This window comes from Lissotriton vulgaris, chromosome 3_1, assembly GCF_964263255.1.
Source record: "Lissotriton vulgaris chromosome 3_1, aLisVul1.2, whole genome shotgun sequence".
NCBI lineage: Eukaryota > Metazoa > Chordata > Amphibia > Caudata > Salamandridae > Lissotriton > Lissotriton vulgaris.
This window is the reverse complement of record NC_141689.1, coordinates 255,411,622-255,439,330: the sequence shown is the minus strand read 5'-3', so window position 1 is coordinate 255,439,330 and position 27,709 is coordinate 255,411,622. Positions and strand designations below refer to the sequence as shown.

At 46.4% G+C, this 27,709-nt stretch overlaps 1 protein-coding gene across 2 annotated transcripts in view; it reads right to left on the bottom strand.

The window, feature by feature from the left end:
• The window catches only part of SMAD4 (SMAD family member 4), a 324,854-nt gene extending 301,721 nt beyond the window's left edge, over positions 1-23,133 (bottom strand). Inside the window, exon 1 of one of the 2 annotated variants that reach the window (XM_086960392.1) lies at positions 22,879-23,133. The gene's annotated coding sequence lies outside the window, so the exon portion shown is untranslated. The remainder of the gene's footprint in view (positions 1-22,878) is intronic. The other variant, XM_086960393.1, reaches the window with a different exon arrangement.
• Positions 23,134-27,709: the final 4,576 nt, after the last annotated feature.

Genomic DNA, 27,709 nt, shown 5'->3' with positions numbered 1-27,709 from the left:
GTCGGTGATGTAGTCGCAGAACTGCGGTCAGGGTCGGGGGGATCCGTGGATGAGGGTGGTGTTGGGGTTGGTGTGGATCTGACAGTGCAGGTGTTCGGCGGTGCCGAGTGTGTCGTCGGCGTGTGTCGAGATTTGGAGAGTGTTTCTGTGGACAATGGCAATTCCTCCTCCTATTCCGTTGGTGAGGTCCTTCCGGGTGATCTTGTAGCCTTCCGGGATGGCTATGGCGATGTCAGGTGCCGAGGAGGGGGTCAGCCAGGTCTCAGTCAGGAAGGCGACGTCTGGGGAGTTGGTGTCAAGTAGGTCCCAGAGTTCGACGGAGTGTTTGCGGGCGGAGCGGGTGTTGAGCAGGATACATCTGAGGAAGTTGGTTTCCATGTTGGGTGGGTTGGTGGGCCAGATGCTGGTGAAGGGTCCTTGGGTGCGTTTCAGGGAGGCCTGGCAGCAGGTGCGAGATCGTCCGGCGTTGAGTGCGTGGAGAGTGCTGGGGTCGTAGCGGAGGCGGGTGTGGTGGTGTGTGCGGGGTAGAGCGTTCCTGACGCTGGGCGCGGTCCAGGCGCAGACGGGCTTGCCTTTGGAGCGCCTGTGGCTCGGCTGCGCAGGGTCCGGCATATAACAATCAATCAATCAAGGCATTTGTATAGCGCGCTACTCACCCGGAGGGTCTCAAGGCGCTTGGGGAGGGGGGGGGGGGGGGGGGTCTGCTACTGCTCGAACAGCCAGGTCTTGAGTTGCTTCCTGGAAGCGAGGTGGTCTTGGGTCAGGCGGAGGTGGGTGGGGAGGGAGTTCCACGTCTTGGCGGCCAGGTAGGAGAAAGATCTTCCTCCCGTTGTGGCTCTTCGGATGCGGGGGACGGCGGCGAGGGCGTGACTGGTCGATCGGAGTTGGCGTGTGGGAGTGTAGAAGTTGAGGCGGTCGTTGAGGTATCTTGGGCCTTGGTTGTGGAGGGCTTTGTGTGCGTGGGTGAGGCGTCGGAACGTGATCCTCTTGTTGACGGGGAGCCAGTGCAGGTTTCTTAGGTGTGCGGAGATGTGGCTGTGTCGGGGGATGTCCAGGATGAGTCGAGCTGAGGTGTTCTGAATCCGCTGGAGTCTTTTCTGGAGTTTTGCAGTGGTCCGGCGTGGAGGGAGTTGCCGTAGTCCAATCGGTTGGTGACGAGGGCCTGGATGACCGTCTTCCTGGTTTCGGTGGGGATCCACCGGAAGATCTTCCGTAGCATGCGTAGGATGTTGAAGCATGACGAGGAGACGGCGTTGACTTGTCTGGTCATGGAGAGGGAGGAGTCCAGGATGAAGCCCAGGTTGCGTGCGTGGTCCGTCGGTTTGGGAGCGTTGCCCAGGGCAGGGGGCCACCAGGAGTCGTCCCAGGCGGAGGGCGACGATCCCAGGATGAGGACTTCCGTCTTATCTGAGTTCAGTTTCAGGTGGCTGTTCATCATTCACTCGGCTATGTCTTTCATCCCTTCGTGTAGGTTGGCCTTGGCGGTGGCGGGGTCGTTGGTGAGGGAGAGGATCAGCTGGGTGTCGTCGGCGTAGGAGATGATGTTGAGGTTGTGTTGGCGTGCGATGGCTGCGAGGGGGCTCATGTATATGTTGAAGAGGGTGGGGCTGAGCGATGATCCCTGTGGTACGCCGCAGATGACTTCGGTGGCATCGGATCTGAACGGGGGGAGGCGGACTCTCTGTGTCCTTCCGTCGAGGAAGGAGATGATCCACTCCAGTGCCTTCTCTTGGATTCCGACGTTGCTGAGGCGCTGCACTAGGGTGTGGTGGCAGACAGTGTCGAACGCCGCAGAGAGGTCCAGGAGGATGAGGGCCACTGTTTCCCCGTTGTCGAGCAGGGATCTGATGTCGTCGGTGGCTGCGATGAGGGCGGTCTCGGTGCTGTGGTTGGCTCGGAAACCGGACTGCGAGAGGTCAGGGAGCCATTCGTTTAGAGGAAGGCGGCCAGCTGTCTGTTGACTGTCTTCTCGATGACTTTAGCAGGAAACAGGAGGAGCGAGATGGTGCGGTAGTTTTGGAGGTCGGTGGGGTCGGCTGAAGGTTTCTTCAGGAGGGCGCCGAGTTCGGCGTGCTTCCAGCTCTCCGGGAAGGTTGCGGTGTCGAAGGAGGCGTTGATGATGTCTCGTAGATGGGGAGCGATGACGGAGTCTGCCTTGTTGAAAACGTGGTGGGGGCAGGGGTCGGTTGGAGATCCGGAGTGGATGGAGTTCATTGTGCGTATGGTTTCTTCGGTATTGGTCGGGGTCCAGGCTCTAAGGGTGGTGGTGGGGGCGCTGGTGCGCTCGTAGGGTGCGTCGGCTGTGTGCTGAAGCTGTTGTGTATGTCTGCAATCTTGTTGTGGAAGTACAAGGCGAGGGAGTTGCAGAGGTCTTGTGATGGGGTGATGTCATTGTTTCCGGTGCTGGGGTTGGAGAGCTCTTTGACGATGTTGAAGAGTTCCTTGCTGTTGTGGGCGTTGTTGTCCAGCCGTTCCTTGAATGCTGTTTTCTTGGTGGTGTGGATCAGTTGGTGGTGTTTTCGAGTGGCGAGCTTGAGGGTGGTCATGTTGTCTGGTGTCGGGTCTCTGCGCCAGGCTCTCTCGAGGGCTCGGCAGTTCTTCTTGGAGCTCTTGAGTTCTTCGGTAAACCAGGGTGCTTTCTTACAGCCGGTTCTGCTGGGCGGGGTCCTGAGAGGGGCGAGGTCGTCTGCGCAGTTGCTGATCCACTTCGTGAGGTTGTTGGCGGCATGGTTGGGGTTCGCTGAGCTGGCGGGAGGGTCCTGGCTCAGGGATGCGGCGAGCTGGTCGGCTGTGATCTTGTTCCAGCTTCTGCGTGCAACCTGTTACTGGTGGTGGACGCAGCTGTGGTCCGTCCGGTGGCGTGGCTGAAGGAGATGTACTTGCTGGAGGAGAAGACTGGGTCAAGCGTGTGGCCGGCGTAGTGGGTGGGGGGTGGTCACCAGTTGCTTGAGTCAGAGGTTGCCGAGGTTGTCCAGCAGGGTGGTGGTGTTGCGGTCATTGTTGTTCTCCAGGTGGAAGTTGAGGTCCCCGAGGAGGATGTAGTCAGCGGAGGGGAGGGCGTGCGGGCTGATGAAGTCGGCGATGTCTTCGCTGAATTGTGTGCGAGTTCCTGGGGGTCTGTAGATGAAGGTGCCTCTGAGGGTGGTCTTGGGGTCAGTGTGGAAGTGCAGGTGTTCGGCGGTTGTGAGGGTGTCGTCGGTGTTGGTCGTGATGCGGATGGTGTTCTTGTGGACGATGGTGATGCCTCCTCCAGTCTGATTGACTCGGTCCCTCCGGGTGATCTTGTATCCGTCCGGGATGACGATGGCGATGTCGGGCGCTGAGGAGGCGTTTATCCAGGTTTCCGTGAGGAAGGCGACGTCTGGTGATGTTGTGTCGATCAGGTTCCAGAGTTGGACGGCGTGTCTGTGGACGGAGCGAGTGTTGAGTAGGATGCACTTCAGGTGGTTGCTGTTGGGTTTTCGGCTTGGCGGGTGCAGTGCAGGTCCGGATGCAGGAGAGGTAGTGAGGAGCAGCTGGGAGGCGGGAGCAGCACATGGGCAGTAGTCAGTCAGGGGGGCGGGGCCGCAGGGGACACAGCGACGGGGGAGACGAGTGGCCCTGAAAGCAAAAATAAAGTAATTGCTTTATTTTAACTTGATACAACTACACCATTGATATACATATCATTGAAACATTGAAGTAAGCATCCAACATCAACGGTGACACCTTTGGACTGCTAGCCTGCTTTTATGATAGGAAACAAAATGCTATAAGCTGAAACCACCTGTAATCGATGCTACCAAAAAGTAAATCTACAACTATCTGATCAGGTCCTTATATCAGCCCTCCTTAGAGTGGTTGCTACACCCAAGAGAACCTAGGAATGCAGCATTAACTCTCATTGACAACTTTGCATTAAGCAAAGGGCAGTGAAAAAATACACCTATGTAGATACAGAGCTGTTCAGTCACAATATGTATTATTTCAATGTTTTTTTGGTAGAGGGCAAGTACATGTGATAATGTTGTACTAAATAGGACTTCTAGATGTTTAGTTGCACCCTGTACCTGTGATACTATGGAGATACAGTAGAAACGGACATTTGATTCTGTGAATGTACCTTCAAATGTCTAAATGTACATTTTGGTGCAATGCTACACTTGCATGTTCATACATACTTTGTTGGTTGTAACCTGTTAGAATAAATCTATAATCACTTCTCCAAACATATTCGAGTAATTATGTATTTTATTACACTCCGTTCCAAGTGTTCCATATAGTTGATGAAATGGACTATGCGCCGCTTCCTTTAAGGCATGCCCATTTCTTTTTGACAGGATTGTAATCGAGCTTGGAGAACATTTCTGATAATCATGCTCTGATGTGCAGCCCACAGTTTTTAGATAAATATTTTAAGGTAGTTTGCTAGTTAAGACTTCCCAAAAGGCAGGCCTTTTCTCTATACAGATCTAAACAGGGGGTTGAGGGTGTGGTGGTCCTTGAACAAAAGCCAGTTCAGACCCATCCGAACAGCTTATGCCAGGAGTTTGTGGAGACCACATTCATAGGCAGAACTCACAATAATGAGCTTGTGCTCCTCACAGACATCCTTTAGTGTGTGAGGAGACAAAAAGACGCTCCATTTGCCTCCCAACTCCATTGTGTAAAGAGGGTAGGCAGCATTGCCCCTTTGCGCAATCCCTGGGGCACTAGGGAATGATCACAGAGTATGGATGCGAGAACTTCACCAAAGGAAGCTGTCTATTCGCCTCCCAATATAAATTAACCCCAGAGGCAACAGACAGGAGCTCCTTCTTAGTATTTTTGAGTGTGTTGAGATGTTTGTTAACATTATGAACAAACATTTCTGCAATATTAAGCGAGATCATCAGAACATCTGAATTGTACATCCTTTGTTAGCACTACCAGTGCACCTGTCTGTAGAGGTACTAGTGGCTAATCATAACCGTCCCATCATTTAAGATGGAAGATAGGTACGGACAAAAGATAACCCCATGTCCCATTTCTTTATCTGCTGGTGATTGTTTCCAGAACTATCTGAATGGAGTACACAAGATTTTCCAGCAGAGAAGTATCCAGAACAATGTATATAGTCATCTGCAGCTTGTTAGCGACCAGTGAATTCTGTTCAAGGAAGAGGACCTTCATAGGCTATTCTCATAGGAGTTAAACTGTGCCCAACTTTGAACTTGGACAATGTTATGAACTTTGATTGGCAGTGTGTCACTACTAAAATGCTTAAACTTAGACTTATAAGTTGAGCTTCCCTCCAGAATGTTGAACACGGTTTTGACCTGGAATGCTGCTGGTGGTGGTGGTGGTTCCAGAACATGAACAGAGGTGCTGCCCGTTTCTTTCTTGCTAGAAACATACCTGAAGGTCCATGCTGACGCTCTGAAACCTCTCTGTACTCTTCACAGATCCTCAGTTTCCATGAGCAAGAAGCAACTGATTAACAACCTCTACGCCCCCCAGCAAGAGTGATATGTCAATTTTAGGTAACGCCACTGTCCCATTACCCAGGGGGCAGGATTAATTACCTGAATCCAGGAAATACTTTCCAAACTTCCAGACACTTTCCTATTCCTTTGCAGGTTCCCAAAAACTGTATAGATTGATTACCACGTACACTGCATTGTTTCGAGATTACTTGTTTGGTAGACTCATAACGTAACTCAGTTTTGGTCGAAGGATTGCGTTCCTCGATCATGGCCAGCTAGTGATCACATTATAATTTTTGTAAACACTGCTTAGCATTACCAATGGTCCAGTAACTTACTTGAGGTGGTAGTGTCCTCTGCTTTCAGAACTGTGCAGCTATCCACAGCCGTATTGTGATAGGAACAATATATACGGGGTATAGCCAGGAGTGTTCGCTAGCATGCAGCTCTACCTGGACATTCATAGTTTAATTGCAACTGAGATAATAAGTGCGTTTATGGTTCCTAGAAGTGCCCTACACAACGTTCCTTGAGCTATACCTTGTCAGCTCCCCCATATCTACCAACAGACTCAAGGAAGCACAGTGCGGCCAACCTTCCATCAAAGATTGAATTCCTGGACCAATAGTTAGTGGGGACTCGTTCACTTTTATAGTGCAAGGTGGCTAGTGCAAAGGCATGGCCTGCCAAAAAAAGTCTCGACCAATAGTTACAAGGGACGCATTCGCTCACTTTTATAGTGCACCTGGTTAGTACAAATGCATTGCCTGGAACAACAAATTCCAACCTTATACAATTTTTTGCCAACCCCAGTGAGGCCAAACACTGAGATCAGCCTTAAATGCTCATTTATAGATGTGCTATAATTGTAGATATGTCCTGTGTCGCCATTTAAACTATTAGTCTTGGTTCAAATAAATGAAGAGTTGTCAAATATCATCGCGCAGAAATGTTGAATATGAAAAGCAAAGCACTTTTGGTTAATGCATGTAGAAAATTGTAGCAAGACGTGGTAGTGTAGTTACTGCTCCTTCCATAGTTATTGTTGCAACACACTAAATGAGTCCCAAGTGCTACTGTGAATCAGGCTCATTTTTGCATCAGTATATAAATTGGATTCTCCCTGCTGCGTCCCAAGTTTCAATTCAAAGGTGGCTCTGCCTCCTAGACCGAACACTCCATTGTATTGTATTTTTTTAATGCCGCCCATAAAACAGCAACCAGCACATAATCAAACTGGGCTTAACTACAAAAGCCTACAGCTGAAGCCATAAACATGAAAAAGAAGGCAGGAGGGAAGAAGACTTGAGATGAGGAAAAAAAGAATTGGAGTAATGGGATTATTGGCAAATTATTTAAGCACTACCTGCATTACCTCTTCAACACACTTTCTTGTCTTTATTTTAGTAAGGATATACCTAAACAAGTTTGGTCCAGCTTCAAACCTATACATTAAATAATATGGGCACAAGTACATTGAATGCTAAATCCCTCTGCATGCTATCACAAATTATGTAAATCTTAGGTCATAATGCCTTCACCATATTCTTTGCTTCTTGTGTCTCTACATGTGTTTCGTAACAAATCTCACACACAGAGGTTTACATATCTGTTATACAAATATGTGTTAGTTATATCACTTTAGCTTCTGCCCAAGAGACCACCAAGACCCTTGTGGGGCTACCTTGTAGCCTTTATGACAGATGGCAACTCTGTATGAATTGCAGATAGTAGCAATGGCTCCTCTACCTGCAGTAGAGGCACACGCATGATCCCATCTACACGAAACAAAAGTCAAAGGGTGCTGCACTGCCTGAAAGTAGAATGTAGGTAAATGATGACCACTGTGAAAACATCCATTCAATGCTGTTCTTTATTCTAAGATTTTTACTGCAGTTGTAAATTTAATTACATTTTGATGCTCAAGCCCAACCTGGATTTAGAAATAAGTGTTCTTTAGACCCAGTGAAGATACAAACTCCCACGGATGGGTGAAAGGGTGATGGTTAAGTGGGTGCCCATCTTTAAGTGAACAGTCTATGCAGAGACATCAAACCCACTATCGCTCTGAATTCTCCTGTCAATTTCTGAACATGGAACATATGCAAGTATAATCATGGCTCTAAATAAGCTATATGAGCCTACTTTAGTACAAGTCTCGGTATACCATGACAGAGAGCTTCTTGTCCGACCTGCCAGGAGAGCTACAGATTAAAAAAAGGCAACTAAACCTAGAGGCAGAAAGGAAACTCAAACCTGTTCAATTCACATTATACAGCCATTTCTCAGAGATCATGTCTTCATAGCTGCTCAAGGTCAAAAATCCTGCTAGATGTTACAGCAGATTGCCAGAAACAGAGATTTGTTTTGGACTGCAGTAGCTAACAAGCATTTACAATGCAATGGTTTCGCCTTTGGAAAAGTTAGAGCTATTGGCATTGCTGATGACATTTCTTTCTTTTTTTTTTTACTTATAAATAAATGGCATTGTTATTTACATTGCCAACAGCTCTCAGCCCACACAGCTCTCTCAGCTCTCACAGCCCACACATCCCTCACAGCCCACACATCCCTCACAGCCCACACAGCTCACAGCCCATACAGCTCACAGCCTACACAGCTCTCACAGCCCACACAGCTCTCACAGCCCTCACAGCCCTCACAGCTCTCACAGCCCTCACAGCCCACACAGCCCACACAGCTCTCACAGTCCACACAGCTCTCACAGCCCACACAGCTCTCACAGCCCACACAGCTCTCACAGCGCACACAGCTGTCACAGCGCACACAGCTGTCACAGCGCACACAGCTGTCACAGCGCACACAGCTGTCACAGCCCACACAGCTCTCACAGCTCTCACAGCCCTCACAGCCCACACAGCTCTCACAGCCCACACAGCTCTCACAGCCCACACAGCTCTCACAGCTCTCACAGCTCTCACAGCTCTCACAGCTCTCGCAGCTCTCGCAGCCCTCACAGCTCTCACAGCCCACACAGCTCTCACAGCTCTCACAGCCCACACAGCCCACACAGCTCTCACAGCCCACACAGCTCTCACAGCCCACACAGCTCTCACAGCTCTCACAGCCCACACAGCTCTCACAGCTCTCACAGCCCTCACAGCCCTCACAGCCCTCACAGCTCTCATAGCCCACACTATGCTGCTGTCTCTAAGAGAAGCACTTCCCAAATTCAAAACAGATCTCAGTTTCAGATATTCATTCCCCAAATGCAACTACAGACATGTGCTTTCCCAAGGAAATATACTGCAAAAATAAAACAAGCATTTACAAGTGGGGCCAGAGACACGGACAGCGGGAGGGGGGGCAGGAACGGGCACACGGACAGCGGGAGGGGGGGGGCGGGAATAAGGCACAGGCACAATCAAAAGGCAGAAGGCAAGAAAAAACAAAACAAAGTTGTATCTGTTATTTTGGTGCAGGCTAGAACCCACTTGCATGAGCTAGCTTCACAAAGGCGGAGTCTCATTTCAGGCCTGGAGGGACTCCCTGCACAGGGAGGGAGACTGGGGACAGGCCTGAAGGGACTCACTGCACACAGAGGGAGACTGAGGATAGGCCTGGAGGGACTCACTGCACACAGAGGGAGACTGAGGACAGGCCTGGAGGGACTCACTGCACAGAGAGGGAGACTGAGGACAAGCATGGGGGGACTCACTGCACACAGAGTGAGACGGAGGACAAGTCTTGAGGGACTCACTGCACAGAGAGGGAGACTGAAGACAAGCCTGGAGGGACTCACTGCACACAGAGGGAGACTGAGGACAAGCCTGGAGGGACTCACTGCACACAGAGGGAGACTGAGGACAAGCCTGAAGGGACTCACTGCACACAGAGGGAGACTGAGGACAGGCCTGGAGGGACTCACTGCACAGAGAGGGAGACTGAGGACAAGCATGGGGGGACTCACTGCACACAGAGGGAGACTGAGGACAAGTCTGGAGGGTTAGAAACTGCGCAGAGTATCTCTCTCGGACTTCTGTGTAACTGGAGCTTCGCAAAAAATGGGCAACATAGGAAAGCAAACATTAGCAAAGCCAATCCATCTAGCGTTGGGTTCCAGGCTTTGGGTTTGGTTAATAGTTGTTCTGTATTGCCATCAATTGCATAAAACGCCGCCGTGGAAGTTGCCAGGCCTTCACTAATATTTTTTTAAAATATAAACACGCATTTTTTCTCTAAACAAACACAGTGTCAAAGTGGCCCCTGAGGGGGTGCTACTTTGTGTGTGGATGTGTTCATTTTGACAGGGTATGCTTTTGCCCTCGCTCAGGATGCAGTAAGCCAATGGCTGAAGTGGGCTGGGCCAGGGGGTTCAAAGCAGCGAGCAGAAGAGAAGTGTGAATGGCACAACAGCAGACCAATGGGTGAAGAGGGCTGCCTTAACGCCCTATAAGTAAGAGCGAAATATATGATATTACTAGAACGAGAAGATCTTGGTTCACACCACACCTGAAAAACAAACAATAGATGAGGCTTCCTCAAATATGGTAGTCCAAAACCGTCACAATGTATCCTCTTCCGACGACCTGCAACTACTACAATTGATGTGCCCTACAGAGACGTGTCAGCAACGACCCTTGCACTGCAAGCGAAACCCTGCTAGCTGCACGATTAATGCACGCGCTCAGCGTACTCTAAATGCGGAGTACACTCTTATACTCCCTCGCTGCACTGTACACCCCCTACGGCACTCCTCCATTGCACTTTACTACATCACCGGAGCACAAGAGGTGCCTGCTGCGTTTGAAAATCATGCACCCGTGCTGCACTTTACATACTGCCCCCTCAAACATTATTTGTTGCACTTTAAATGGACGCACTGTCCCTCTGGGTGAGGACCTGGCTCCCTTCTCATAAATAGGAGGCCCCATGATATTTGTTGGTAACGGAATGCTGAAACAAAAGTTATTGCATTGATATTGATTCACTTGGGCAGCATGTAAGGATTATCTCACAAACCCCCAAACGAGTCAAGCAGTCTACATTTACTTGCCAATATATAGCATTTAAAGACTCGGTTGTTTTGGTGAACACTTTAAGAGTAACAGATTAGCAAATGAGAATATGAGGCACAAAAAATCTAATATTCGGATCAGCTGTGCAGTGAAACAGGTGGATTTTCCAGTGGAAATACCTTAATTCAGATATTGGACACAAGGTCCCTAGTAGTCCGAGGCACATCCTGAGGAATAGGGTTAAAGATTACCCCTTGTTGCCAGATAAACCTTTGTCGGTAGTGCCCACATTTCAAGTCCTGGGCCTGTATTTAAAAAATAGTATGTTATGAGAATTGTAGTCATTTGCTCGAATCCAAATATTAAGATAAATCTACCTATTAACAATGATGTGTAAGAGAAAAGTATGGGCTGGTCCATGCACGCGGTATGATTTGGCAGTTCTGTCCACGTAGCCTGCCAGAGCTGCTAACTTTAGAACCAAGTTAGAGTCCCAGCTTCGGCTCAAACACCTGGGTTTCCGGACAAATCGTATAATCTACATATGCCGGTTCGCCCTACTTAAAATATGCAAAAAGTTACCCAATGTACATAGATGTAGCCATCTGTGCTGTGGCTTACAGCTCGTTCATATATGCCCAGAGAGATTCATGCAAGGAGAGAGTCTATTATTTCCCCGTTTAGCATTCGCCTGACAAGGCGACTAGGTGTTTTAGGTCTTGTGTAAACAGAACAGTCTTCCGCGCAGCACTCACCCCCAGTGATGAGGAAATAGGACACGACCACCAGAGCGTATACTGTCATGGCAGAGGGCATATGTAACCAGGACGGCTTTTTGAGCTTGATGTTGGGGCATTCTAGCACCGCAAACGGGATTCGGTAAAGCGACTCCATACCGCTCAATTCCAGAGACTCACAGAACCGGGAACATGAAAGAAGCGTCAGTGCCACCTACAGCACACACACCCCTGCCTCTGATAGAGAGAGAAAAGAGACTAAATTTCGCCATGCGAACAACTCGGCCTCCTTAACACCAAAAGATTTCGCCTTTGTGGACACATGTTTACCACCAATATAACGTAAAACACGCGTTTTTATTTATAGAAACAAAACACGAATATTACGTATCTCTTTTATGAGTTTCTTGATTAAAACATGAACAATATTGTCACTTACACTTACAACAAGCATTGGAAATGCAATAGGTCTCGCAGCATTAGAGTTAGTGCTTTTAGAATTGTTTATGGGTTTTTTTGTAAATCTTTAGCATTTTTGTTTCCTGTAGCCAATGCTAAAGAATTACAAATAAAAAAAGCCATAAACAATTCTAAAAGCTCTAACTCAAATGCTCCGAGACCTATTGCACTGTGTGAGGGTGAGGGGTTGAGGGTGAGTGAGGGTGAGGGTGAGTGAGGATGAGGGTGGGTGAGGGTGAGTGAGGGGTTGAGGGTGAGTGAGAGTGAGGGTGAGTGAGGGTGAGTGAGTGAGAGTGAGGGGTTGAGGGTGAGTGAGAGTGAGGGTGAGTGAGGGTGAGTGAGTGAGAGTGAGGGTGAGTGAGGGTGAGTGAGGGTGAGTGAGGGTGAGAGTGAGAGTGAGAGTGAGAGTGAGAGTGAGAGTGAGAGTGAGAGTGAGAGTGAGAGTGAGAGTGAGAGAGGGTGAGTGAGAGAGGGTGAGTGAGAGTGAGAGTGAGTGAGGGTGAGGGTGAGTGAGGGAGGGTGAGTGAGGGAGGGTGAGGGTGAGTGAGGGTGAGGGTGGGTGAGGGTGAGTGAGGGTGAGTGAGGGTGAGTGAGGGTGAGTGAGGGTGAGTGAGGGTGAGTGAGGGTGAGAGTGAGAGTGAGAGTGAGAGTGAGAGTGAGAGTGAGAGTGAGAGTGAGAGAGGGTGAGTGAGAGAGGGTGAGTGAGAGTGAGAGTGAGTGAGGGTGAGGGTGAGTGAGGGAGGGTGAGTGAGGGAGGGTGAGGGTGAGTGAGGGTGAGGGTGGGTGAGGGTGAGTGAGGGTGAGTGAGGGTGAGTGAGGGTGAGTGAGGGTGAGTGAGGGTGAGGGTGAGTGAGGGTGAGTGAGGGTGAGGGTGAGTGAGGGGTTGATGTTGAGGGGTTGAGGGTGAGTGAGGGTGAGGGTGAGTTAGGGTGAGGGGTTGAGGGTGAGTGAGGGTGAGGGGTTGAGGGTGAGTGAGGGTGAGTGAGGGTGAGTGAGGGTGAGTGAGGGTGAGTGAGGGTGAGTGAGGGTGAGTGAGGGTGAGTGAGGGTGAGTGAGGGTGAGTGAGGGTGAGTGAGGGTGAGTGAGGGTGAGGGGTTGAGGGTGAGTGAGGGTGAGTGAGGGGTTGAGGGTGAGGGGTTGAGGGTGAGTGAGGGTGAGTGAGGGTGAGGGGTTGAGGGTGAGTGAGGGTGAGGGGTTGGGGGTGAGGGGGAGTGAGGAGTGAGAGTGAGGGTGAGTGAGGGGTTGAGGGTACAATGGCTGGCATAAATTTGTACAGGCCTAATGTAAGGAAGTTGAAAACCGTCAGGCAGCCTTGAGTGATTGGTTCGCACACTGCACTCCTCAGTACAAAGTAATAATGTCCCTGGGCCTCTCTCGAGAAGGGAGGGTGTGGCACTGGGGACAAAGCACTCCCACTGGGGGAGGGGTAAATGTGTTACAAGATAGACCACAGTGCAGACAATGACTTTTACAGATGATGAGCCTCAGTTCCCAGGTAGAGCATGTTCTATCACGACTGAAAATGGTGAAAAGGACTACATTTCCTTTGCTCACTTTCTACTTTTGAATGTGTATGCATTCTAAAGAGCACTTTCATTACTTTCTGCTTGTTCGTGCCATCAAGCAGGGGTGGAGACCGTATTAAGTGTAATGTCTAACCAGCAGCAATGCATTAAAACACGTTTATCCTGAGAAGCTTGCCGTCTTTATCATTTGTGTTTTGGAAAGCGGATTTGACACTGCATAACGTTGAAGGAGCTCCCATTTCCCATTGAAGGATAGCTGCAACCTGTCATATCCTTCATCTTTTTGCCTGTCAGCTGCCGGTTTCATTCAGCTGCCACTCCTGTTTAATATGGTAGCAAGTTTTATATGTTGTGTTTGCTGGCGGCTTTTCTGACTAGATGGCTATGGAAGAAAAGCACACGGACTTCAGGTCTATGATCAGTCTGTCAGTAACCCTTTCCTTGGAGTTGTGATGTAAGGGTTCAGGAAACTCACCTCAGTGAAATGCTACAGCTGTGTCTCTTGGAAGAGCATTGTATGCAAAAAGCATTGACAAAGCCAGTAGATCTCGCCCTTGGGAGAGCTTTTGGCATTGGCCTCAGGTGGGGGGTGGCAGACAGTGAAGGCGGGGTGCATAACCGGATAATTTGAAGGAGCACTATGAAGAGGCCAATACTGGCCGCTTAATAGCGCTTTTTAGATTGAGATTACAGAGATTGGGGCAGGTGAGCGGAAGGAGGACGAAAAAAAGTACAAGAGAGGGAAATGAGACCATGGGAAGGAGAGGAAACGGTAAGAGAGGAGAAGAAGAGAAAGACTAAGGGTGATGATGTAAAGGGAAAAATCGAGAAAGAGTGGAACAGTGTATCAAAGAAAACAAAATTATGAGGTAACGAAAGCATTAGAGTGTGGCATGGGAACAAAGCAATAAATAAAAATTCTAACAGCAACATCATGAAAATACACTGATACACGGCGGGTTGGATGCGAGAGAAGAAACGGACGATATAGAGCTGGCGAGAGAAAAGGCAACAGTGAAGGAGAAAAACACAAGAGGCAGGAGAGAAAGAAAACAAGACGGACGGACGGAAGAGAGGGGAGGGGGGAGGAGAAATGCGACACGGCGGGAAGGGGAGGGGGCGGAGCGGGTTAAATTAAACAAAGAAAACAAAATTATGAGGTAACGAAAGCATTAGAGTGGGGCATGGGAACAAAGCAATAAATAATAAAAAATTCTAACAGCAACATCATGAAAATACACTGATACACGGCGGGTTGGATGCGAGAGAAGAAACGGACGATATAGAGCTGGCGAGAGAAAAGGCAACAGTGAAGGAGAAAAACACAAGAGGCAGGAGAGAAAGAAAACAAGACGGACGGAAGAGAGGGGAGGGGGAGGAGAAATGCGACACGGCGGGAAGGGGAGGGGGCGGAGCGGGTGAGCTGCGCGAGGGACGCAAACCGCGTGGAGTCTTACCGGGGGAGGGGGGGGTGGGCTTGGAGGAGGGAGACAATCAGAGCAGATCGCCGGGGTTATTCTTGGCGGCTCTTAGGGAGGTCCGGTTATTTTGTGTGCCGATGAGAATCTAGGCGCAGTTGTGCATGCACAAGGCTATTCCTGAGGATGAAGGAAAGGGTTAGCCTTAGTGTTTGAAAAGACGAGTGATGTGACCGTTGCGGCGGTGTTACGCGGAAGGAAGTTAGACGGCGTTAGACGGAAGGAAGAGAGGGGAGGGGGAGGAGAAATGCGACACGGCGGGAAGGGGAGGGGGCGGAGCGGGTAAACAAAGACGGACGTGCACGCGCACGCGCTTTTAAGGTCAATGCGCATGCGCATAAGCTCAATGCGCACGCGCATTGACCTTAAAAGTCACGGGCACTGCAAGGAATCGCCACGATTCCTTGCAGTGTGGATAAAGAGTGGATAAGTCGCAATACTCTCGCTTGCTCGATGCGCATGCGCATCGACAGGCGAGACCTAAAAACGACCAAAAAGAGAGATTGTTCGCTGACCTTCAATAGCCGGCCCACGAGCACTGGTTATTCTAAAATGGCCGGTGCACTCGCTTCATGCTAGTGGCCGCCTAGGAGCAAATCGGCTTTGTTGACTGCTTCGGTTGGAAGTTGCTGGTACGTGTCTTTCGAGGCTCATTGGACATGTTCATCCTTTTCTAGCCTCTGTATACCAAAATAGAAACAAGCACCACGAGCACACGGAAGCCATCAGATTTAGGTACTATTATTATTATTAGTTACCAAGATCATGCTTATACTTTTAGTGATATGAATTTGATCTCAGTCATGATGGGACTTTTGTTTCAGACTGAGATCAAATTCATTCAGTCGGGAGTTCAATGATGTCTCGCGTAAAATATCTTCTAAACATAAGACAAACATAAATGGCTGCTGTTAAATTGCATATAATTTTAGCATAATAAACCTTATCAAACAAGATAGCTACGCTTATGATTCACGTAGGTTCAAGAAAGCTTCCAGAATGAATAAGGTATGTTTAGAATATATTTTACGCGAGACATCATTGAACTCCCGGCTATAGGTTACCCGCAAGCCGTCAGATTTAGGTACTATTATTATTAGTTACCAAGATCATGCTTATACTTTTAGCGATATGAATTTGATCTCAGTCATGATGGGACTTTTGTTTCAGATCCAGTGGACCTCCTGCGTTAAATTATTCACCGAATCGCCATCTTCCCCAAGAGGCTTGAGTCCATATATTCGAATGCGGCTATAAATATGCAATAAATACAAGCCCCACTGCAAGGTATATATATTTTCTTTTCCTAGGTGCATATACACCTGTATATCGTGAATCACTTCGCAATCTATAATAAGCTTTGTTTTAACGATTCCTTAGGATCAATTTCTACAAATATCGGACGCTGGGGCTTAGTGTATCATATCTAGCCTCATGTATCACTAGGTAAGTGTTCACGATAGGCAGTTTAGTATATATATTTAGAATTTTAATGTATTCAGATTAATGACCTTTTTTCTGGCTATATGAAAAATGCTATACATCTTTTCTTTGAAATAGTTGCAAAATATGTATGTGGGACATATACTACTACCTTAATCAAGCAATTCATTTTAACAATATAGGATGTCGATCTCATTGAAATATACTTTAGCCTAAGATCACCTACTATGATCGGTTTTCCTTGTTTCATTACTCTTAACAGAACAATAAGAGGTCGATAATTGGCTGCATTATACGGTTTTGTCATCTTTTCTATGTATGGCCTGGATAGTTTTGATGTAAGTATATCTTTAATCAAATCACTCAGGTCTCCTTGCCTATTGCAGTGCGATGATCAAGAGCAAATCGAATAGACCCTTATAATAGTCATTATTCATAGTAGATGTTCCTATGTATAAATTTAAGCATGTGTTCCCAATTATTTGTCCATGGTAATATTAATCTATCCTTGGCAATCTCCCATTCAGGCAATTTAAATAACTGTATTTCATTATGTATAGAATTAAGCATGTGGTTCAAATGATTCAATCATGGGAATACAAACTTTCTGTTGACGCAACCTAAATGAATGTATTTGATTACGAGATGAATTTTTCAGTAAAATCGGCCACTAAAACTGTCAAAAAGTGATGTTTCCTCGATTAAAAACTCGACTGCTTCCATGCTAACAAATAAGGAACAGAATGAAATGTGACGCTGGTTTTGGTATTATATCAAACACTTTACTAAAATGTTCTTGAATGCATTACTACTAAAATATATTGTATATAAAATGCTGTTCTATTTTGCCCACTGTACACAACATAAATTGTACTATTTTTTCTACTGTACATAATATACCTATATGTCTCTCACCTACTTTGTTTTTAATATTTTAGTGCAATAGACGGTCACCTGAAGAAGGCTGCCTAGCCGAAACGTGCGTAGTAATTACCCTACCGCTTTGCCTCCATCATATGCCTTGTCTTATGCTACTTGTTTGTCTGTTGTGCGATTTTAATAATATGTTGTACATGAATTTGCAATTATCAATATAAGAAAGAGAAAACAAAGAAAATGTTTTTAAAAAAAGATAAAATACACATGAGTTATGAATAATAAAATAAATAAATGATCCATCATTTGATAGCTTAGTTTCTGTATTGTTGGGCAATATCTTTATAAACTCTATCAGTGTCTTCCACATATATTGTTTAGTATTACTAATGTTTTTCACTTGGCTATAGACTTTTTTCAAATTAATTATGTTTCCTTATGTATAGCAAGTGTACTAGTAGTATATAGGGGTCCCCTTCTTTCTAAGCACTTGCCAGGTCGACATGGCGGTACTAGACTGTGCAGTACTAGGCTGTACACTGCAATGGCAGGCCGGAGACCCTTTTGCAAGGCTGCTTGTGTGGGTGGCAAAATCAATCAGTGATACGGGCCAACTAGCAGCATTTGACTTCCAGGCCCTGGGCACACACAGTGAACTGTACTAGGGACTTAATAGTAAGTCAAACAAGCCAATCATGGAAAGACCAATCCATAAACGCAATTTACAGGGAGATCATATGCACTTTAGCACTGATCAGCGGTGGTTAAGTGCCAAGAGTCATAAAATCAAAACAAACAGGGTCCAAAACAGGAGGCCAAAAAGCAAAATGTCTGTTGATAAACCTGCTAAAAAAAAAAAGACAGGTCTAACACAGACCTTTTCAAAACTGCTTATAATTGAATTTCAGGGAGGATAGACCAATAATTAGTGGACTTCGGACATGGCTCCCATTTCACCCAAGGTGATTTTTCCCCATAGCTTTATTACGCTGAAGTATGTGCGAGAAAACTCAAAGGTCTTTGCAGAGCCCCATAATAAATAAATGTGCCTTATGTAGAATATATTCATTTCAGGGACATCCCACAAGAGCCTTGTTTAGAGGCCCACACTAAATTGTAGGGCAAACACTATTTAGTACAAACTACATTTGCATGGGGTGTCGTGTTTTTACACCGGATGTAGAGATGGGCAGTAAACCCAGGCAAACTAGGTGCTTCTATTGGACGGATTAATGCCTTTTCTGTGTTTTGCAGTCAATTTTATAACAACTTAAAGTTGGCTGAAAAGTTGGGTGGGAAAACCAGAGTAAGCACAATTTGCACTCCACACATTATGGGCGCAAGTCTAAAATAGGAAAGCCCTCAGGCCTATTTTTAAAAACAAGCAGATAAGAAAAGTCTTCATGACAGCCGTGAAGCAGGCAATGGTGTCCGGAGGGGCCGTCCAAACAACGGACAGGGCGGCAACCAAAAACCCTCCTTTCCAATGGGAAGCTAGCGTTTACCATAAACGCTGACGCTACCCAATGGAAATGAGGGGCGGGGCTTAGAGTCCCTTTCAGAGAATTTTTATATACAATACCTCTTGCAGGCGAAGAGCGCATGCGCGCTCCAACACTAGGCAAGACCTAATAACCCAACCTATAAGTGAGTTCAATAGAGTTTGACCCAGAGTCACAAGGAATTTAAGGTGATGGCTAATTACCTGAAGCAGGGGTTAAGTTGAGTGTGCCCTACCAGTGCTCCACACCAGTAGTAATAATGAGCACTGATAAAGCCAATAGGTCAGGCATGCTTTTTTAGTCCAGACTGAAAGGTTTTAATAAAAGCCTGCTACTAAGAAATAAAGAAAATAAAAGAATGTTTTCTAAACTTTAATGTGTGATGAGTCACTGTAATTTTAAGATATAAAATAGTCCTGCATACGCACTGCAATTGAATCGCCCACTCGATAAGAAGTGGAATGACCCACCAACATGTTGAGATGTGAGCACCATGCTCGTGTGTGGTGGAAACAAAGCTCTTTCTATTTATATATTAATCAAATGTGTAACAGATCACTGCCAACTGCGCTATAAAGTCAGAGCTAAACACTGTAAATAAAAATTGGTCTGTACGGAGTCCTTTGATCTTAACTTTAAAAGCAAAAACACTCCTCTCACGACAATGAGTGCAAGAAACACTCCTCTCTTGACAATGGGTGCAAGAAACCTCAAGGTAACACCAGTCAGTGATGCAGTCCCTGTTTACTTTTCAGACATTTTACTTCATTTTGCAAGGTATGTGTGACCCTATTCCTTAACACCATGTCCTTTTCACGATTGACATATTTAGTTTTGTTTTTCATGCAACATCCGAGTCATGTACTGTCAGCCCTGCGAACTATAAGTTGCCTCTGGGACTCTTGTGGAGTTCAGAACATGAAAACCTTGAGAGATCTGGAGTTAAGGCTGAAGGAAGTGACTTTTTCACAACCAAGTCTCTAGATCATAATAGTGTTAAGACTGTATGTTGCTATATTCCTTAGACTCATTGCAGGGCGCCCACTTGAGTGTGGCATATGTGCAAAAATGTATTAATCTATGGGTGAATTAGAGTGTGTGAAGGAGGTACACAGCTATCAAAATTTCGACAGTGATAAAAGAAAAGAAAATGGAGAGTTCACAGCTGGAGTGTATATATGCAGTAGTGTGAGAGAAAATATGATGAAATGGAGGGGACGAAAAGAAGCAAATAAAGAAGGAGAGCATGAAAAAGACAGCAATGAAAAATATGGAAATTGAAGCATGCAAATCAACGGACTTCTGAAAAAACATGCGGAGAGAAAATGGGTATAAATGATTAACGTAGAAGGAGAGCCCTTAAAGAAGTGAAAAGCGGGTCTCCTCTGGACCCTGCACCCATGAGATTCCTCAAAAACGTTTCTCCCGTCATCACCCCCACGCTCACGGAACTTATTAATAGCTCACTCGCACAGGGATCGGTCCCCAACAGCTGGAAAAGCGCGGTGGTGAAAGCACTCCTTAAAAAGCCCCAGCTCGATCCAACAGACATGGCAAACTACCGGCCAATATCCCTCCTCCCTGGAATTAGCAAGGTTACCGAGAAATTGGTCAACAGTCAACTATCCCAATTCCTCGAAACTAATAACATCCTACGGCAATCGCAAACCGGGTTCCGTCCAGGGCACGGCACAGATACCGCCCTTCTTGCCGTCATCGAGGAGGCAAGGCGCATCTTTGATTCAGGAGGGTCAGTGGCAGTGATCCTCCTGGATCTCAGCGCCGCCTTCGACACAGTCAACCACCGTGTCCTACTCCATCGACTGGCGACAGCAGGGCTCACCGGGACGGCACTCAGCTGGATAGAGTCTTTCCTTACCGGACGCACGTTCCAGGTGTAGGACGGAGTCTACCATTCATCCACCCTCCCCCTTACGAGCGGGGTCCCTCAGGGCTCCTCCCTGAGCCCCACGCTTTTTAACGCATATATGGCCCCCCTTGAAGACATAGTGACACCATTTGGTATAAAAATAGTTAGCTACGCCGATGACACACAACTGGTCGTCTCCCTCTCCCAACTAGACGACCACCCAGACAACCTGACAAACTGTCTCACCGAAATTCACGGTTGGATGTGTGAATCATCGTTAAAACTAAATGGTTCAAAAACCGAAGTGATGCTCATGGGTAAACAATGGGTGACCATCCCCCCAGCGGTATGGCCGGACGTGTTCGGGGAAATCCCCACCCCGAAACACGAAATCAAGACCCTCGGAGTCTGGCTAGAACCCGACCTCTCAATGAAGACACAAGCGGCCAAAACTGCAGGCACCTGTTTTGGGCTTATGCGGACTATCCGCAACATCCTCCCCTTACTTCCACCCGCGTCCAGGAAATTACTAGTCCAAGGGCTCATACTGTCACGGCTGGACTACAGCATTATGGTCTATCTAGGAGCACCGGAGACTACACTAGCGAGACTGCAACGAACCCAGAATGCAGCAGCCCGTCTACTTATGAACGTTCCCTCTAGAGTGTCCGCCAAGCCTGCTATCAAGGCACTGCACTGGCTCCCAGTTCGCCAAAGGGTGGAATTCAAAACCATGTGCACGGCATATAAACTGATCAACGGGTCGGGACCTTCGATCCTCAGCGGCTTGGTGACTCCATACAAAGCTCCCAGAGCTCTTCGGTCTGAGAACGAACACTTAGCCAACATCCCCAAATTCAAGAGGACACGTACCGGAGGCCGACGCTTTTCAGTAAAGGCGTCCACTGGATGGAACTCCCTCCCTCGTTCCCTCAGACTGGAACCCAGCTATCTGAATTTTAGAAAAAAGCTTAAAACCCTTCTATTTCCCAAATAAACCCTTTGCACTTCTCCCTCTCAGTTGGATTCAAATCTCTCATAGCGCGGGGATGCCCTCGGGTCACCAGGCGCTTTACAAATCGCTAAATAATAATAATAAATAAATGTGGAATGGAGAACAGGAGTGATTGACACAGATGCTGTTCAGATAGAACGATACGTCACGCACAGGTTTCTAGTTCACATGTTAGTCTTAGTTCTTCATTGCAAAAGCCACGCCTCTCGGAAAACAATTCTAGGTGTGCTTCATGGACCTGAAACCCCTTCCAAGTCTCGCCCGGTTTCTCGTCCCATTATCAGCACTGCTCTTAAAAGAACATGCTTCTCAAAACATGTGATTGACACGCTTGTCGGCTTTGAAAGGTGTTATATGAAAATGTATAAACCTCTTACGAATTTTCAGGCAACAATGCACATTAAAACAAACTGCCAGAATCAGATTTTTCCTCATCAATGACGCCGTGTATGGTACAGACAACAAGACTAATACAGCAAACCTGCAAACACTACACATCTCTCAGAATTCTCACACGTCTTAGGAAATGGCAAGTCATTCCGTTCTTTTTAATCTCGAGGCATACATCGAAGAACTTTGTTTATACTTAAATTAAGATCGGTGTTTACTGTACGCATGCACGTAAATGCAATTGTTCGTGCTGGTTTTGTTTTGTTCTAAACATAGGTCTCGCTCGTTCTTTACCCTTTCAGATGTGTTTTCACTGTATATGTTATGCATTTAGAACATCGCTTCTACAGTGAACGCACTCACGACAATGTGCCGAATTCAGGCGTTATAGAATTTCATAAATTAAAGAGCCCCCACAGCCCCAAAAAACGGGACAAAACTCCAGCACAGTCGCAATGGGTCATGTGAAGTGTCGTTAAACCTAAACCACAAAGTCGCAACGGAGACAACCCACAACTTGGATTACTTCCACACAACGTTGGCTATGCTTAGAAATCGTATGTTAACACTGCATAATGTAACAGAAATAGATCACATGATATTACATTAAAAACAACACTGTATGACCGATTTGACACTTTTGGACAGTAGAAATGAGTCTCCCACTCAATGGTCCAGGTCACACCCGCTTATGTTATGGTACCAAAATAAATCAATAGCGAAAGTGGTCGAAAAACAACCGTTTCAGGGATGGTGGCAGCGTCTGCTAATTCGCATCATAGTGTCATGCAATACGCTCGCCTGGGTTGAGGTGGACGTTTGCACGGACCCCTGGCTCTGTCCTTACTGCCAGAAAGAGCTCGGACCCCGTGCTTGGTACTCAAACTCTACCCCCCTCTCTCCCGAGCTGGAGCAAGGTGCCCGGCTCCCGGTATCGCTATGGTGAGCCCAGCTTAAGCAGGAGCGACTCAGTGGCAGGACAGGCCTGAAGAACAACAGTGGCCCCCCCAGGACCTTATCCGTGGATTTAAGGAAGAGGGGCAGTGCGGGCCTGGGCGGAACCGGAGCGCCTGACCCTCCCAACACTGCCCGTGGGCTGGGCCCTCCCAGTCCCGAGCCCGCCGTGCTCCACAGAGGCCGCACAACCCTCGCCACCTACCTGTATTTACCGCCCGCGGCGGCCGCTCTCCTCCGGCGAGCAGAGCCGCAGATCCACAGTGAGGCCCGGCCGGGCGGAAGTGACGCAGCGGAGCTGGCGCAGGCAGGCGGATTGTAAACAGCAGAGCTCGCGCCCAGCAGCGCTCTGTTGTTGAGGCTAGAGCGGCGGCAGCGGGGGAGGCAGCTCAGTGCGAACCAGATACCCGCAGGGAGAGCGAGAGAAACGGGCGAATGGCTGAAATAACGAGTGCTTCTCATCCCTGGAGCATTGCTAGCGCGGGGGTCTGCAAGGAAAGGAAATAAGAACCATCAGCTGTTACATACATGACAATATTTTCAGACTATTAGTATAGTGGAAACTCTCATAATAGTAACTCTCCACATAAATGTAAATTAAGATTACCGGTAACTAATCCTAACATTGCCTCCTGCGTCCTTTCTGTTGGGTAAACAAAGATACAATCAAGCAGCCGAATCTCAAATAAATCATGTTCTACAACACCTCACATTTAATAAATCAATCCAGATAAGGCATTAAGCACAATTGATAGAAAGGAAATAATGTTCACAAAATCTTAGATTCCCTTTGTACTATATTCAGGTCACAAGTACTAAGGAAAATAGTGGGGTGACTAATTAGGAGGTTTAGGGGCTATGGGTGGGTAACTGTATTTAAACTTGTACATAACTGTAAATAACAGAGTACTAACTTAGCAATTAATGAAAGATACAATCAGAACGGGATGCATAAGGTTCAGGGGAAGTGGGTTGGTAAGTGTGTTAATCCTTTTTCGCTGCCCATGTATATTCCAGGACGTACATGCTTGAGCATCTCTTTTTAGAGGGGATAGAGCACATTGGAGCAGGACAGACAAACGGTTCAGAGAGTGCTGCGTACAGATAAGTTTAATTCTTATTCTTTTATAAAGTCAGTACATTTACAGCAAAAATGGAGAGAAGGAGGTTGAGTTGCGTTCTAAACAAGTATGTTTTTGCAATTAGACATGTGCTGCATCACAAAATATTCCATTACAGGTTCAATGCTTATTGGTTGCAGATTATGGGAAGAAAACAGATCTTAAAAATACCATCTTATTAGGTTACAAATGTAAAGCCATATGTAATGGTATGCACTGTGAATGAATGCTTGCGACCTGTTTGCATGGTAGATGACTCTTTCATTAACTAAATTTTAAATGTGTTCTGTAGGTATGCATGGTATTATTTGCATTGTAAAAACATGCATGCTAAAGCAACACATTGTTATGACATACAGCCCTATCAGCTGCTTTTGACATATTTGATCACCCCAGATTACTAACCTCCTCATACACTGCTTTGGAATTAAAGACACAGGGGCATATTACCAAGCAATAGCAATAATTATCGCTATTGCTTGGTTAGAGACAAAAATTTACCGCTGAGCTGTGGCACTTTTTATCGCAGATAAACCTTGGTATTACCAAGGTTTATCGCAAATACGATAAAAATCGGCGGCAATGCATGAATATCGCTGAAAAGTCAGCGATATTCATGCATTACCGAGCTAATGCTCTTAGCCATGTTATCCACCTCCCATTGGATAACATGGCTAAGAACTGCTCAGGGCAGGTGTTAGCTTTTGGAGATATTCGCGCCTAGCGCGAATATTTCCATAAGTTGGTAATAGGAGATAGCGATGTTAGCGACTGTTTCCAGTCCCTAACATCTTGGCACGCCCACTTTGCATGTCATTAGTGATAAATATCACTGACATGCAAAGTGGGGCCCAAGATGGTCGCTATCTCCTACTAGCTGTCGCTAACTGGTGTTAGCGACAGCTAGGTAATAGGGAGATAATTTTATCTCCGCTTTCTTGGCTATTAAAACCAAAAAAGTGGAGATAAACCCCCTTGATAATATGCCCCACAGTCCTCAAATGGTTTTCGTCCTTCCTCTCCAGGCACTCCCTAATCATAAAAATCAATGGCAATATTTCTGATCCAGCATCTACGGTTTGTGAGGTTTTACAATCTCCATGCTCTTTAACCTTTATATAGATCCACTAGTCGAAATCTGCAAAGATTCTAGCCTCTCCATCCACTTATATGGAGATGACTCGCAAATGTACCTGAAAACCTCAACATTAAAAGACATCTTCACCTTGGGAGAAGTCGTATTTAACATCCAAAACTGGATGGAGAAGAATGTTCTAATCCTTAACTCAGAAAAGACCGAATTCATGCTATTTTCCACAAAATTAAAAAAAAATTCCAACACAGATCTGTTACAAAAAAAATGAATTCACCCCCACTTTGCCATTGTCGGTTTCCTCTCTTGAATAACACTAGAGCCTTCTGTAACCATGGTCCTATGCAGAAAGTTGTCAAAAGCATTAATTTTATCTCAAGACCGGAGGTTCCTAATGTGCTATTTTAACTTGCCTTAATATTAATAACTGCAGTCAAGAAATATAAAAAACTACAAATCTCAAGATGCTTAGCAACATGCTAGCCAATGGGAATAAAAATTGTCATATACATAACAACTAATAGTATAACACCACCATGTACAATGTCCCACTTGACTGCCAACAGCCCTCTTTTCTTGGGCAAGAAGTTAGATAGGACCAGAAAACAAAGGAAAAATGGAGAAGGCCATAACAAATGTAAACAATTCTTGGAAAAAAGTTCGTACGATGGAAGGTTTTGTCAAAGTTCCAAGGAGACCGGTAAACATCCATGTGGAAGTGTTGAAGAGGAAGGACCAGGAAAAGATTCAGTCTGAACCATGATGTCCTTAAGAGAATGCAGGTGGTAGAGCAGGACCTGTTGTTAGGGAGGGAAAGAAAACTCCGGTTACAAAGTGTTGAGATGGGATAGTACTTGCCTCCGTGTCTTGAATAAAATGAAGACTTTCCTTCATAAAATACTAGGAAAATCTACATTTTATGTCAACACCGGAGGATCCTATTATGCTTGTTTAAAGCATGTCAACAACAGAAGCTGCAGTGGGAACATGTTTGCAATAACATGTTCTACATATTTTATCATTGGGCCAGTCATCAGATCTCAGAATGTACTCAAATCTGGAACCTGCCCAGAAGGGTTTTGTAGCCATAGCACCCCTAGTGGAATGTGCCCCGAAAACAGAAATATCACTAATTGTTTACTCACCTAAAGCAAGATTCACAGTGATCCTGCATATGGTGCTTGCAGGCTTAAGAATCTGGTTGCAACTGCTTACTTCTCAGCAACCTGTTTTCTTGGCAGCGATATTACAACATCCAATCCTGTAAAAGAAAAGAAAAATTCACCAACAGAAGTCTGCACTTGAAAACATATGGTAATGTGCGTAAACACTGTGCAGTGGAGTTAGTTACTTACCGTTAGAATTTTTTTGTGAACTTGGCGATAGGAACTCACAGAGTCAACAGATTTCATACAGGTGTTATATTGGTGATTAATCAATGGACCTTTTCTGAACATTTGGGCATCAATAGGTATCTACAGTAAATTCACATTGTTTCCTTTTCAGGAAAAACTGTTCGCACAGACATCAGGGGCCTCATTTATGAAAAGTGACGCATCGCTGCGTGAAAACAGCGATGCGTCACTTTTCACTGCGCACTCCTTACGACATTCCTGACGCGTCATATTTAATGTATGACGCATCATGTCGCAAGGAGTTACAGATACGTCAGTATTTCTGACGTATCTGTAAGCGCAAAAGTGACGCATTGCTGGAGTGTGTCACAAAAGTGACGCAACTCCAGCAATGCGTCCTTTCACATGGGGAAAGCCCCATGTGAATGGGCTTGCGTCAGTCTTACGCCTGCTGTGAGGCGGACGCAAGATTTTGACGCAACAGCGTCCTAAAAGTGACGCAGTGAAATATCATAGATTTCACTGCGTCACTATTACGAGGCTTTTTGCGGGGGAACACCCCCTCTGCATACATTATACCTGACGCAGGTATAATTTGGCGCAGGGGTTTAAAAAGTGACGCATCTACCTAGATGCGTCACTTTTTAAATATGGCGCAACGAGGCGCATTTTTTACACCGCTGGTGCGTCACAAAAAGTGACGCACCGGCGGCGCAAAACTGACGCAAGGCCTTCATAAATAAGGCCCCAGGTGGTTACCTCACTTTCTTATTGTTGTCCATTTTAAGATTTGTAGTTTATAGTTCATGGTCCTGAATAGGCACAGATTGGCGGGAGAGATGGTGGGGAGATTTGCTGGGATGGTCTTTGTAATTATCATCCCATATATGATTCTCATTATGAGATGTCAGGAAGTGGTCAGGGTATGTAGCTAGTGTTGGTCTAAATTAGAGTTCTTCATTGGTCAGCGGTATGTGGCAGATTTCTGCAGATACCGAATGCCTGTTTAGTTATTGATGGGTGGTTTATTGCTGTGGACTGGTATATGGCTGTCTGATCGACATGGGCTATAGAGGCTCTGTCTCATGTGAGTGTAAGCGAGTCAAGTTCATGGGAGATCCCCCAGCGCCTGGTTACTGAATGTTCCAGTATTAGTGAGGGCCAGAAGGGTTATATATGAGTTGATATTACTACAGAATACCCAGGTCATCCCATCATAACCTACCTGGACATAGAAATGTGTGTGGTGTAAGGGGTGTTCCATATTTGTGAACTGCAGACAGTAGATTAAATTAGTCTAGAGCATAATTAAATGTACCCTTATGAAAGAGCACTCTGCTTGTTTACAGACTTTTTTTTAACCTCACAGGATGCAGCTGGTAAATTTACACTATTTGTTTTTTCAATCTCTCCCCTTTTTAGGTCTGGGTTTTGACAGCACAGGTGTCAAACAGACCTATTGCTAAC